Source organism: Limulus polyphemus, unplaced genomic scaffold (genome assembly GCF_000517525.1).
Source record: "Limulus polyphemus unplaced genomic scaffold, Limulus_polyphemus-2.1.2 Scaffold191, whole genome shotgun sequence".
Taxonomy (NCBI): Eukaryota; Metazoa; Arthropoda; class Merostomata; order Xiphosura; family Limulidae; genus Limulus; species Limulus polyphemus.
Genome location: NW_013665801.1, coordinates 451,284 through 465,270, shown reverse-complemented (window position 1 = coordinate 465,270; position 13,987 = coordinate 451,284). Strand labels below are relative to the sequence as shown.

Sequence of the window (13,987 nt, the reverse complement as noted above, 5' to 3'; positions counted from 1 at the left end):
CCTTTCGGTGTGAAAATGAAATTCGTCATTATTCAGATCTCAACAACTTAATCAACAAAATTACATTAACTTTGTATGCTCTATCCCTTCGGGGTGAAAATGAAATTCGTCATTATTCAGGTCTCAACAAATTAATCAACAAAAATACATTAACTTTATGTGCTCTATCCTTTCGGTGTGAAAATGAAATTCGTCATTATTCAGGTCTCAACAAATTAATCAACAAAAATACATTAACTTTATATGCTCTATCCCTTCGGTGTGAAAATGAAATTCGTCATTATTCAGGTCTCAACAAATTAATCAACAAAAACCAGGAAAGTTGTAATTCTGCGTTTATGATAGCAAACTTTATAAGAATTTGAATTATTTGTTTCGTTAAAATAAATGTGCAATGTTTGAATTCAAAGGAAGAAAGAGTGTTGTTAATGAGCTCAAGATAGTAAAACACCACTTACTTGTAGACTTCCTTTGGGACAGTATTCCGTTACCAAGCAACAATGCGGAGGGTCTACGCATGCGCCAATGAAGCGCACGATGTGGTCATGCTGTAGATCCTTCATCTATCAAGCAGAACATATGTTATTAACACTTATTACAGCACTATCAAAAAATATTTCAACTATATAATTGAAAAAATTGCCATGCGAAAATCGCTTTAGATCTAAGAATACTTGATGAAAGGTAACGAGAATTTTATGGTGTAATCTCTACGTCTGATATGATATTGTAGAATTATTAAGTCATATTTTCGTGACGGTTATGTCGAACATACGCTACGAATCAATTTCTTAAGCCTAAAAAAATAAAAGGATTTAATACAATATGATGGTTACAAATTAAAACTAACATGAAACATTGATAAATAACAGATTATATAATCATTGTTAAAGTTGTTGGAGTTTTCCGTTTGTTTGGACACAAAAGAAAAATTAAATTTGTCATTGCAATGTTTATTAGATGCTTTTCCTTCTATAATTTAAAAGCTGATAAATATATTTTTACTATTAATGATTTTCTGAGTGGTTAAACCAGAAATTGTTGACCATGCATTGAAACTAAACCATCATAGAAATACGCTGTTTGCTAAAACTTTCGACTTCAGAAAAAAATTAAAAGAAATGCGTATTTGAAAAAGGTATTTACAAATTTTCAAAAATTTAAACTTAGTTTTGATCAGAGTAAAACATATATTTGTATATGAACTGCACTGTTTTGCTGATTTAACTTCGGTTTAAATCTGTTGATTAATATACTTCTCTTTAAGCACACTTCTAGTTCATTGATAGGATCTGAAAACTTCGGTTTAAATCTGTTGATTAATATACTTCTCTTTAAGCACACTTCTAGTTCATTGACAGGATCTGAATACTTCGGTTTAAATCTGTTGGTTAATATACTTCTCTTCATGCACACTTCTAGTTCATTGATTGGATCTGAAATTGCCCTCCGTCTTTATAGGTTTATCATATCTACTTAGCGCATGTTCTTAATACGAAAAAATTGCATTGATTTTAAATGTGTGTGTGTTCTTTTATGCGAATTTGAAGCCACCTACTAAGCACATTTATAATCATGTACAATACTTGAAGTTTTGGAAATAGATATTCAAACTACTAAACAGAAACTTTCCTTGGTACTTCCATATATAGACAAATAATCAATTTTAATTGGAAAAACGAATTGCATAACTTATACCATCAAGCATATACCATATAAGGTATATCTTCGACCATATGCCATATAACTTATACCATTATCATATGTCATATACGTTATTACTATCGGCCATATACCATATAACTTATGCCATCGACCATATACCATGTAACTTATACTATCGAGCATATACCATGTAACTTATACCATCCCAATTACTATTATAATGTAAGTCTTACACATTCGACAACAATGCCATCTCCAACTAGAAAACTCTTTTTTTTAACTCTTACCATAACTTCAAAGAAACAAGACTAATTTTGCACCACTATTTCATAGCAGGCTAAGCACGACTTTATATCGAAGAATCAAGGGTTCGAGACGTGATGCAGCTTAACATGCTCAGCACTTTAAGTTGTGGGAGGGTTATAAAAGTGACTCTAGCCTGGCTGTTTAGCCCATGGTGTGCATAAGGTGCCGATCAGATAGAAAAATTCAATTCCATTTATATTCCAAAACCATCATAGCTATGTTGCAATCTACATTCAGGTTTAAAGATACATCCTAATTGAGCTTGTGGGTATAAGTTATATTGTATATGACCGATGGTATAAGTTATATGGTATATGATCATGGTGTTGTTATAACTGTTAGTAAGATATGTTCTTCCTGACAGATGAAGGTCCTACAGGATTGCCACATCGTGCGCCAAATGAACCCGAGTGGCTAAACCATACCATTACCAAACAACAATGTGCAGGGTTTAATTTAGCCAATCAACATTTATTGTCTGATTACAGTGGTAAAGTAACGGACATTAATGGGTTTTATCCTAATAGGTTCAAAGAAATGTAAGAGTCTTCATTATGAATCATTACACAAGGAATCTATTCCAACTGAATATCAACTCCCCCGTTTCAACAATAATAATAATCATCGCTATATCGCTCATGTATCGTTTGCTCAGATATCTGTATGTGTTGAAGGGTGTTGTTGTTAAGCTCAAATATCTGTGTGTGTACGTCAATTCTTCTTGACCGAATGTTATATTTAGCTGCAATTCAATTAACCTGGATGTTAAGACGTAGAAACATTTATAAAGTCTGACACATAAATTCACGACGCATCAATTAACTTTTCTAAGGAAACTTCCAATGTGTTAAAAATACTTTCCTTTTTTCTCTTCTAGAGTGAATGCTCTTTATACACTTTTGCCCAGACTGCTCCAAACAGGCAGGAATTCATCAGGACGGGTTATTACAAGGTTTTAGAACTTTTTGTATTTTCATGATTCGATAGCATGTTTTAGTCGTTGATTATTTTTTTACAGCATGGAATTACAAAATGGGAAAAAATATTTATATCAGTCATATTAAAATGACGTAAAGTTTTATTAGGTGGTGAGCATGTGTGATATGCTCATCATATAATTTCAGCATCTTATAATGTGTATATACATCTATATAAGTATGATAGTTAATTTTTAAGTAGTTGTTTTTGTTAGAGACAAGTGAAAAGCTTTTATACGGATATAGATTTATGGCGGGAACCAAGAAGCCTTATCTTGCTATTACTTTAGTCAATGTAAGGGGTAACTTTCAGAACCCTTTGATATTCACTCCCCATGCAATTAACCAAGCATGTGGAGAAATAATGGGTTCTCGGGTCTCCTGACTTTCTGGTTAAACTATGAGCCTCTAGCTTTGCTGGTGAATTCTGTATTTGTATTTTGGATCATCTCTTGTCCTGTTCTTTTACGCATCTGATTTCGTCTTTTCAATTCGTCACTTAAATCTTTTATTAGTTCTTAGCAGCTAAATCCTTGATTCTCATGTTTTATGCGGATTTTATCTACCTGCTACGATCAGGCGCTCAAGTAGGGGTATAATGAGACTTTTCAAACGTAAAAATATGCTCTATAAGTAAAATGTAAAGAAATTGTTTCCAAAGCTAAAATACAAAAATAACGTCAAAAGAGCGATTCTACGTAATAGGCAATAAAAAACTGAATATATTTATAAGAGTATATAGATGTTTTCGTACAAATATCTTTGAATAGAAATAACTCTTTTTAAAGTTAAACATCGTCTTATGTGAGGTGAACATGATTCCAGCTGAAGACTTTTTATTACTGTTCTATAAAAGAAAAGCTTTTAAAGAATTTTTATGGACGTTTATGTACTGACAAAATACGAAAGAGCCTAAGGCATATGTGTTACTATAATAAGACTATAGTTAAAGTGATAGTTTTTAATGACATTGATTTCGGTCATGACAATATCAGTGATACTGTTTTCAATGTTTTTCAGGGTACTGTTGTAGCTATTAAGTTTATTAACACGCCTCGCATTGATATCACCCGTCCTTTACTTCTGGAACTTAAAAAGGTATGTTATTTTTTATGTAGGTTAAAACACTGGAAACTAAATTATTCCAAATAGGTTTCTACACTATTATGAAAGTTAACTAAAGACAGTGACTTTATGACTTTGGATGCTCAGCTAGAGTTTATATGAATTGAAAAGTAAACTATTATGTAAAATATCCACCGAAAATATGAATCGTAGAATTGTTTCTTATTTAAAATGTTAAATATTCACTTCTCTATAATAGAAATCTAGGCCTCGTTGGTTCTTTAGCATCTAAGATACTCAACCACTTGCATATTCAGCGAATGACTAGTTTCCTTGTCATGGAGATAAAGAAATTTGTCCAAATTTCAAACACCATTTTGTTGAACATAGAGAAAACACAATGCGGAAGTCCACCAAATTTTTCCTTTAACAGTTGACGCTGTGGTGTAAATAACATGTTTAATATTTCCTAAGCTACAGGCAAGTTTTCTCATTCTTCTCTTGATGCAAATGTATGCATATCTAGCGATGACGTTCGTTAGCAATAAGTCTTATGCCAGTAGCAAAGGGTTCAGTTCTGGTGTTCGTTACATACCAATCAGCCCACAATATTACTTCAACAGTGTAGCTAGTCATTTAATTATATATTATTTATTGTGTGATTTCAGTGGCAAAGAAACGGATACTAATGGTTTTTATCGTAACGGGTTCAAAGAAATGTATATGACGTAATGCTTTTCCAATTTCATATTTTCCAGACACATGGATTACACCACAAAATTCGCGTTCTCATACCATTACCTTTCAACAAGTATTATTACATCAAAAGTATTTTAGCACGAGCATTTATTCAATGATACTGTTAGAATATTTCTTAATTTAACAACAACACCCCTCAAATGATTTTGAACTGAAATTCACTTATTTCATAAAAGTATTACAGGTGTGTAGGATAGCTTCCAGTTTGTGATTTTGGGAAAGACTTCGTTACGTTTTATATCAAGTTCGAAATTATAAATTATATTATTTCTCTCAGTTTTACCGTTTCTAGTTTTTAATGACGTCAAAGAGTGCTATTTGACACCAGAAGATGTGACATATCCTAAAGAACAGAACTAATCAATACGTATTGAATTAGTTTACTTAATATCTAGTGGAAACGTGTATTCTTGCTTATAATCAGTTAACCCTTGTTTATAATCAGTTAACCTGAAAACTATGTTGTTATCCAGTGTTCTACTTTGACAAATTTATGTTTCACGTTTTCAATAACTCCTCGTTTATCCCAAAATCTATTTAACATTCCACTATTTTAACATTTTTTCCCCATATTGTGCAACATTATCAATTTAACTAAAACAAATCATTTTCATTTTGTAAATGCCAGACACTTCAAGTTAGAGGCTGAATTGGCGTCCATGACCTGGAAGATTAAATGGGAGGATATCATGACAATATCTCCTCACGAATGGAAAGGTCTGGGTTCGAAAAGAAGTTTAAGTCGAGTCAGTAATACTGTACGTTTCAATTTCTGCGTGTTTTTGGGTTACAAGTGAACTTAATCGTTTCTTAATTTAGATTCCAATAAGTATTGCTATATATATATATATATATGTATAATAGAATGCGTGCCTTTGAGGATACCGTATGGAAGAACTTTACAGCACATACACATTACTTGTTATTCTGAATATTAATGTAAATAGGTTTAAATCGGAATAACTTAGTGACGATTTCTTCTTTCGTTATATCTGGTTAAAGTGTTGGGCAACCCGGTCATTCTATTATGTGGCTCTCATCGCATTGAAACGGATTTCAAAACTAAAGCCGATAGAGATGTAAGAGAAGCCTATTGAATTGTAACTTTAAATACTGTGTAATAAATCCAGATCCTAAAATCAGTTATTTCCGACTATTACTTTGTTCTCTACCAGAAAAATAAAATTTTGTTGTTTTGTTCATTTAGTGACAGTGTTCAGTTTTCACCCCTAATCTTTTTATTAATTATTATTTACTTATGATAATTTCCATGTTATTTTTTAATTATATCTGTGTGCGTGAATTGAGGAGTGTTGTTGTTAAGCTCAGATATCTGTGTGTGTTTTTGTTAAGCTAAGATATCTGTGCGTGAAAATTTTATAATAACTTAAATCTTAAACTATTGGCAAACTATAACACAGGCCTGCGAGGGTTTTATAATTCCTGTACGCTGAATCCGAAAATGATATCCATTTCTATCCATCACGTACAGATGTTTCACAAAACGTCATAACGCAATACATAAAAGAAAGACCACAACACGTAGTTTTAAGACTAAAAGACGTAGATTTCACAAAAAATCAGAATGAATGATGATGCATATTCATTTGACATCAATGTTCTTCCCTTTTCTTCAGCTTGTTTGTATTTTTGTAAACAAACATAATAATAAAAAATGTTCATTGTCGTGAATGAAATAATAATTTGATCTAAGTAAGAGTTTTTTCTTGTGAAAAATCCTTACGTGACAAAAAAAAAGAATATTATTTTCGAAATCTGCGTAGCTGAATTATGGAAAATTCGTTATTAAAACCAAAACAACTTTTATGAAGTTTAGATTCGCAAGCCCGTGTAATTTATTCGCAAGTTCCAAGTTCATTAAAATATTTAGAAAAAAATACTCTATGCTACATATCCTCATTGGTCCGTTTACCTGTGAAGATTGTAATCCAAACAATCGAACTCCAGAATCAATCAAGTGTTATCCCCTGAATAAAATATGTTTATTTTTTAATCAATATACTGATTAACTGCTGAATAAAATGTGTTTACTTGAATCGTAGCATGAATGTTAAATAACGTTTATTAGTTTTTTATTCAAGCGATAACACAACCATCTGAAATATTATACATATTTCTAACCTAAATAGCGTTTATTAATTTTCATTCAAGCAACAACACAACCATCTGAAATAACTATACCTATTGTAACCTAAATAATGTTTATTAGTTTTTTATAACTCGACCATCTGAATTAGTTACATTAATTTTCAAATGTTTTTTCTTTTTTTTAGAAGTTTCCCTTTACCTGGTGGTCAGTGCTGTGCTGAGTGTTCTCCTCATGGTTTTATGCATATTTTCTATCTTCATATACAGGTAGAGCTGCTTGTCCTTAGATTCTACTGAACGGTTATGTTAGACATTAATGCCATTTTTTTCAGTAATAATATATGATATGAAAAGAACGTAGAAAAATTATGTCACGCAATTTTTCTGTTATTTTCATATTCGTATTCGTTTAGTCCTATATGATATCATGATGTGGCATACTAAAAATTTCGCCCCTTTTTATAAAAGCTTTTCAAACAAACTTAGATATTGAAAAACAAAACAGATTAATACTGAGTCATATAATTTTTTAATAAATATACTGATCAACTGCTGAATAAAATGTGTTTATGTTTCAATCAATATACTGATTAACTGCTGAATAAAATATGTTTATTTTTTAATCAATATACTGATTAACTGCTGAATAAAATATGTTTATTTTTTAATCAATATACTGATTAACTGTATGCAAAATAAAAATAGTCTGAAAGCTTAAACTATTATTTATTATTAAACTATATCTAAACTCCCGTCATCACCAAATTATACGTGCGTTGCCCGCTTGAAAACTTATAATGCTAAAATTCGGGATTCGATCCTAACGATAGGCGCAGCACAAATATCCCATTGCTCAGTTTTATGGTTAACAACAGTCACACAAACCAGACAGGTGCAGCACAACTAACCTATTGCTCAGTTTTATGGTTAACAACAGTCACACAAACCAGACAGGTGCAGCACAACTAACCTATTGCTCAGTTTTATGGTTAACAACAAACACACAAACCAATGTATAAACTTTCTAAATAACGTTTATTAGTTTTTTATTCAAGCGATAACACAACCATCTAAAATAATTATACCTTTTTTAACCTAATAATAATAATAATGTAACTTTTTTCCTTTTCGGAGTAAATCCTTGGCTATACAAATGTAATAACATAAGATACTTCAGTTCAAAAATACACGTTGAACACAAGTAAGAAACACGGAAATATCTTTACCTACCTTGTAAAATGGGAAAGATTTCCATTTTCTCACACCTGTGGATATTAACATAATCAAGGATATGATTTATGATATTTATAACATAATATTTAATTATAAATATTATGATGGTTGTAAGTAATGTATAGGTTCAATTTTCTTTTTTTACAAATAATACGATTTCGTTATATAAGTAGTCTATATTTAATAAAAACAAGTCTTGTTTGCTTTTCGAACTAAAGATTCTTATAGGAAGAAAAATCTATAAATAGATTTAAACACAATAAATTCAAAAAGAACAGTTTTGTTTCTGGTTGGAAAATATTGTAGAGGAGCACAACTATGAACTGTCTATGTCTTAAGAAGGTCTTCCATTGCCACAGGACTAGTTTCATAAAAATTGGCTAACAAACAACTAACAGGGAGAACTTCGAATTATCACTGTGGTACGCACCTTTTGCGTCACCCTGTAGTTCGGCTTAATGTGCTGAAAAAAAGCTTTCATCTTTCGGACAGCGGTGACTCAACGGACTTGCAACGCTAAAATTCGGAGTTCGATTCCCTGCGGTGGACACAGTAAATAGCCCTCTGTGGCTTTGCTGTAAACCAAACGAACAATCTTTCGGAAATTAAACGTGTGATGTTTGGTTTATTTCAGGGCGGTTTACGTTTCCAGTCCTACGACATATTCATGTTTTGTACATGATTTTCTCCAATAGGAAAGAGGACGTGATTTTAGTAACTTATAGTCATTCAAGATCGTATGGGTCGTTCTAATACGAGTCAGATTTTTATATGTTACATTTGTCTCTCATATTTCAAGATACATTTATAAAATCACTATTTGACTAATAGATTTGGACGAGGACTGTATAAACAAAGACTTTAAGACTGTACAATCTTTATAGTATTAAAATATAAGCCTTCCTGGTTCGTACTAATAACCAATCACTGAAAGAGATAAAATAACATGACGGTTGAATCAACTTGAAAGCGAAACGTGTGTGAAATAAATTCAACCCATTTTATTCTGCTTATTACAGGTTTCGTTTGCTTGACTGCAGAGCTACATAATAGGCTTTCTGCATTCTGTCCACAACGGGAATCGAACCAAAGAATTTTATCATTCTAAGCCCGTAAACTTATCGCTGACTCACTGAAGGACCTTATTTCATGCACGAACATGCCCCTCTTAGTAGATTCCAAGGCTTTTACGTTAGTATCCAGTTATTAGTTATAGTGTACAGATCGTTTTGTCAAGTTTCATTTTCCTACTGTTTCAGATATCTTACTCAAATTTGTTAAAAGATTGAAATTTTGTTTACTTTTCAGTAGCATAGTGTTTAGTGTTTTGTACTGATAATATAAAGGTCGTAGGTTTGAAGCTCAGTTCACCCAACTGTAAAATAGGTACCAGTTAATACCTTGGGATTAACCAGCAATGGATTGTCTGTCATCCCATCACAGTTGGAACGTGAAAAAATTCTCGTCTGCTTGTTGGTTAGCAATGTTCTAAAAACAAAAACTTGCTCTTACTGTCCGCAATTTCATCTTCTGAGCTGTTTTGGGTTGATCGTATTAGTATTCTTGTGTTTTTTTTCACAGTTAATAAGCATTTAATATTGACTTGTTTCGTAAATACAGAAAATAAAAGTAATTATAGAACATTTGTAACATTGTTCTGAACAATGGTGGATATTTTTTCCTTGTGGTGACGTTTTGTGAATTGTTTTCATAAACATCTAAGATACAAATAATAGAACATTTGTAACATTGTTCTGAACGATGGTGTATATTTTTTCCTTGTGGTGGCGTTTTGTGAAATTTTTTCATAAACATCTGAGATACAAATAATATTTATATGTTCGATACGAGCGTCATACGTTGTACTAGTATCAGTTCTAAGCTTAATGAGAATGTCTTATAGTATACCTTTTAAAATACCGTATTGTGTTTGCTGGTGATATTCTAGAGGAGCACAACTATAATATAATGACTACACAGTGTCGTACAATGCTTAAATGTGTATGTTAGTTTTGTTTATTGATATCGTTAGGATATCCATAAGTATCCTAACTCACGTTAGGATATCGAAATTTATGTTATTATCTATTTAGTATAACTTGAAGAGTATTTTTTGAATCCGATGTTGCCTGGAGAGGTAACCTGTTTTAACCACTCGCACCACTATACAGTAGTGTGCTGTCTGTCAGTCAGTCATTAGACTAAAAAGACGTCACCTAAGGGATGCTTAACGTTGCAATTTGTACCGTCGTGACATCAGTAAAACGTGCGCATGCCATGAATCACGAGAAGAATTATGCTCTCTTTGAAGGTGGTGGCCAATTATTATGGAGAAAGTGGACAATTTGAGTTCATTCCTGGAAGGAAGATTCACTGGGCTGGAGATCGTAAAGAACCACCACCTGATACTCCAGTCTGCGGATTTGATGGTTCCAAATGTCCAAATAACGGTAAGCACTGCGAGATAGAAATATATGTATTTCTTCGAATTCACAATATTATTTGTTGTACCGGGGGAAAGAAGAACGTTTTTTTTGATATTCATAATGCTTTTTCTTGTACCGGGGGGGGGGGGGGAGAACGTTTTCCAACTAAAGCTTTAGAACTCACGTTAGGATATCGAAATTTATGTTATTATTGTTTGTTTGTTTGTAATTAAGCACAAAGCTACACAATGGGCTATCTGTGCTCTGCCCACCACGCGTATCGAAACCCGGATTTTAGCGTTATAAGTCCGCAGACATACCGCTGTGCCACTGAGGGGCTTATGTTATTATCTATTTTGTATAACTTGAAAAGTATTTTTTGAATCCGATGTTAAATATTCGATGAATGTTGCTTCACATATAACTGATTAAAGACTGAAATGACGTGTGAAATATTTTAAACAAATCACAACATTTGTGATGACAAGGTGTGCATAGTTAAAGGTCAAACATAATAGTACAATTAAAACGATGCGACTCTGATATAACATCTTAATGCCTTTAGCTTTTTTTTTATTCCTTTCTGAACGTTTAAGAATATTATCGAAACTCAACAGAAAGTGTATTGTTACTGAGACTCCATAAAGCCAAGGCTTTAAACACCATTGTAGTTAAGCCCCATTCTATCTATCCCAGGCCAATATATTTGTTATGAGCTCTTAGAGCTCATAAAATGGCGGTTGACTCGCAATCTGAGGGTCGCGGGTTCGAATCCCCGCCCCTCGAAACATGCTCGCCCTTTCAGCCATGGGAGCGTTATAATGTGACAGCTAATCCCACTAATCGTTGGTAAAAGAGTAGCCCAAGAGTTGACAGTGGGTGGTGATGACTAGCTTCCCTCCCTCTAATCTTTCACTGATAAATTAGGGACGGCTAGCGCAGATAGCCCTTGTGTTGCTTTGCGCGAAATCTAACAAGTAAACAACTCTTTAAATAATTCGATATTAAAATCAAGCGTTTACTTCACAGAGCGCAATTTTTATCTAAAACATTTTTGAAACGTTAACTTATAGCTAGTTTTGTTTAATATAATAACCTTTCAAGAATGTACACAACACCAAAATACTTTAACAAACTATATTCATTATTAACGTATAGTAGTAATTTTTTTCTGAAACATTTTTGAAACGTTAACATATAGCTAGTTTTGTTTAATACTTCAACAAACTATATTCGTTATTAATGTATTGTAGTAATCCAGAATGTTAGATTAAAGTTCTAATCAAAGTTTGATAGACGTTAGTCGTCATTCTTGATTTTTATTTTTTTTAGTTATTCGCTAAAAGTAAGAAGGAAGTAAAAAGGTTGTCCAATCTGGAGAATGATTATAGTATTTTTCCGTGGCTTTACTTACATAACATAATCACGGATAAAACACAATCTGCACCTATCCATCCAAAATATAATCAATTAGTTTCTGAAATTACAACAAATAAACTTATTTTAAGAGAATATTAAACTGATTATTCGTGATTGAAATGTTGTACACGTACATAATTTGGTGCTGTCCAATAATATTTGTTAAAACTCTTTGATTTTCATGCTGGATCGAACACCGAATCCTTTATAAAAAAAAAGTCTGAGGATCTCAGTTTATAAAGAAACTTCATGATGGAGCACAACTATAATATAATGACTACACAGTGTCGTACAATGCTTAAATGTGTATGTTACTTACATCCACTACATTATTTACCTACTCTTATAATACACTGGGGGACTACATCGTTGCTCTGAAGTGTTATAAACAACTAGATATTCCTATGAGAACAGCACTACTTGCGTCACATATACCACGTGCTCTCAGGTTGTCAGCCAATGGTATAGACACGTGGAACAGTCAGCACGAATGTGAATTTTTGCATTACTAGTGATAGCTAGATTAAGAAGATAAATATACCAATCCATAAGAAAGTAAACATGCATCTATAAATGTTGTTCTAAAGAGATTGGAGTTGATAGAATATACGTTAGTTTTAAATCAGAATTTCCGTACGCCGTTTCTGAAACTAAACACGATTTGTGTATAAACACCACATCAATGTTCTTCTCTTTACTTCAGTTTTCTTGTATTTTTGTAAACAAACATAATAATAAAAAAGTTCATTGTGGTAAACGAAATAATAATTTAATCTAAGTAAGAGTTGTTTTTTTTCTTCCCGATTTGTAAAAATCCTTACGTGATAGAAAAAAATGAATATTACTTTGGAAATCTGCGTAGCTGAAATTATGAAAAATACGTCATTAAAATCGAAACAACTTTCATGAAGTTTAAATTCACAGGTCTGTGTAATCTTTCTTACGGTAAATGCTGTAACTGTTAATAGAATAATCAAAATGATTTCAACCACTTATCAGTTATTACTTTCCTTCGTTTTCTCAGAAGTGTAAAAGTTTGTTAAGATTTAGCTAAATAATCAGTAATCAACTCTGATTTCAACGTCTATTTTTTGAAGTTCTTTATCATTTATTGCTGGTGATCACACCTTAGAAATTAATTACAGGAGAACAAAAATAGTATATTGAGTCCTCTTGACTAATTCAAAAAGGTATCTAGAGGAGCACAACTATAATATAATGACTACACAGTGTCGTACAATGCTTAAATGTGTATGTTAGTTTTGTTTCTGGTTGGAAAATATTGTAGAGTGTATTATAATAGTAGATAACTAATGTAGTGGATGTAAGTGTGTATTGTAATAGTAGATAACTAATGTAACGGATTTAAGTGTGTATTATAAGAGTAGATAACTAATGTAGTGGATGTAAGTGTGTATTATAAGAGTAGATAACTAATGTAGTGGATGTAAGTGTGTATTATAATAGTAGATACCTAATGTAGTGGATGTAAGTGTGTATTATATTAGTAGATAACTAATGTAACGGATTTAAGTGTGTATTATAATAGTAGATAACTAATGTAACGGATGTAAGTATGTATTATAATAGTAGATAACTAATGTAGTGGATGTAAGTGTGTATTATAATAGTAGATAACTAATGTAGTGGATGTAAGTGTGTTCTTATAATAGTAGATAACTAATGTAGTGGATGAAAGTGTGTATTATAAGAGTAGATAACTAATGTAGGGGATGTAAGTGTGTATTATAATAGTAGATAACTAATGTAACGGATGTAAGTATGTATTATAATAGTAGATAACTAATGTAGTGGATGTAAGTGTGTATTATAATAGTAGATAACTAATGTAGTAGATGTAAGTGTGTATTATAATAGTAGATGACTAATTTAACGGATTTAAGTGTGTATTATAAGAGTAGATAAATAATGTAGTGGATGTAAGTGTGTATTATAATAGTAGATAACTAATGTAGTGGATGTAAGTGTGTATTATAATAGTAGATAACTAATGTAGTAGATGTAAGT

The 13,987-nt window shown here is 31.9% G+C and overlaps 1 pseudogene; it reads left to right on the top strand.

Moving 5' to 3' along the window:
• LOC106478225 overlaps nt 1–13,987 on the top strand; it is a 109,945-nt pseudogene that overhangs the window by 58,303 nt on the left and 37,655 nt on the right.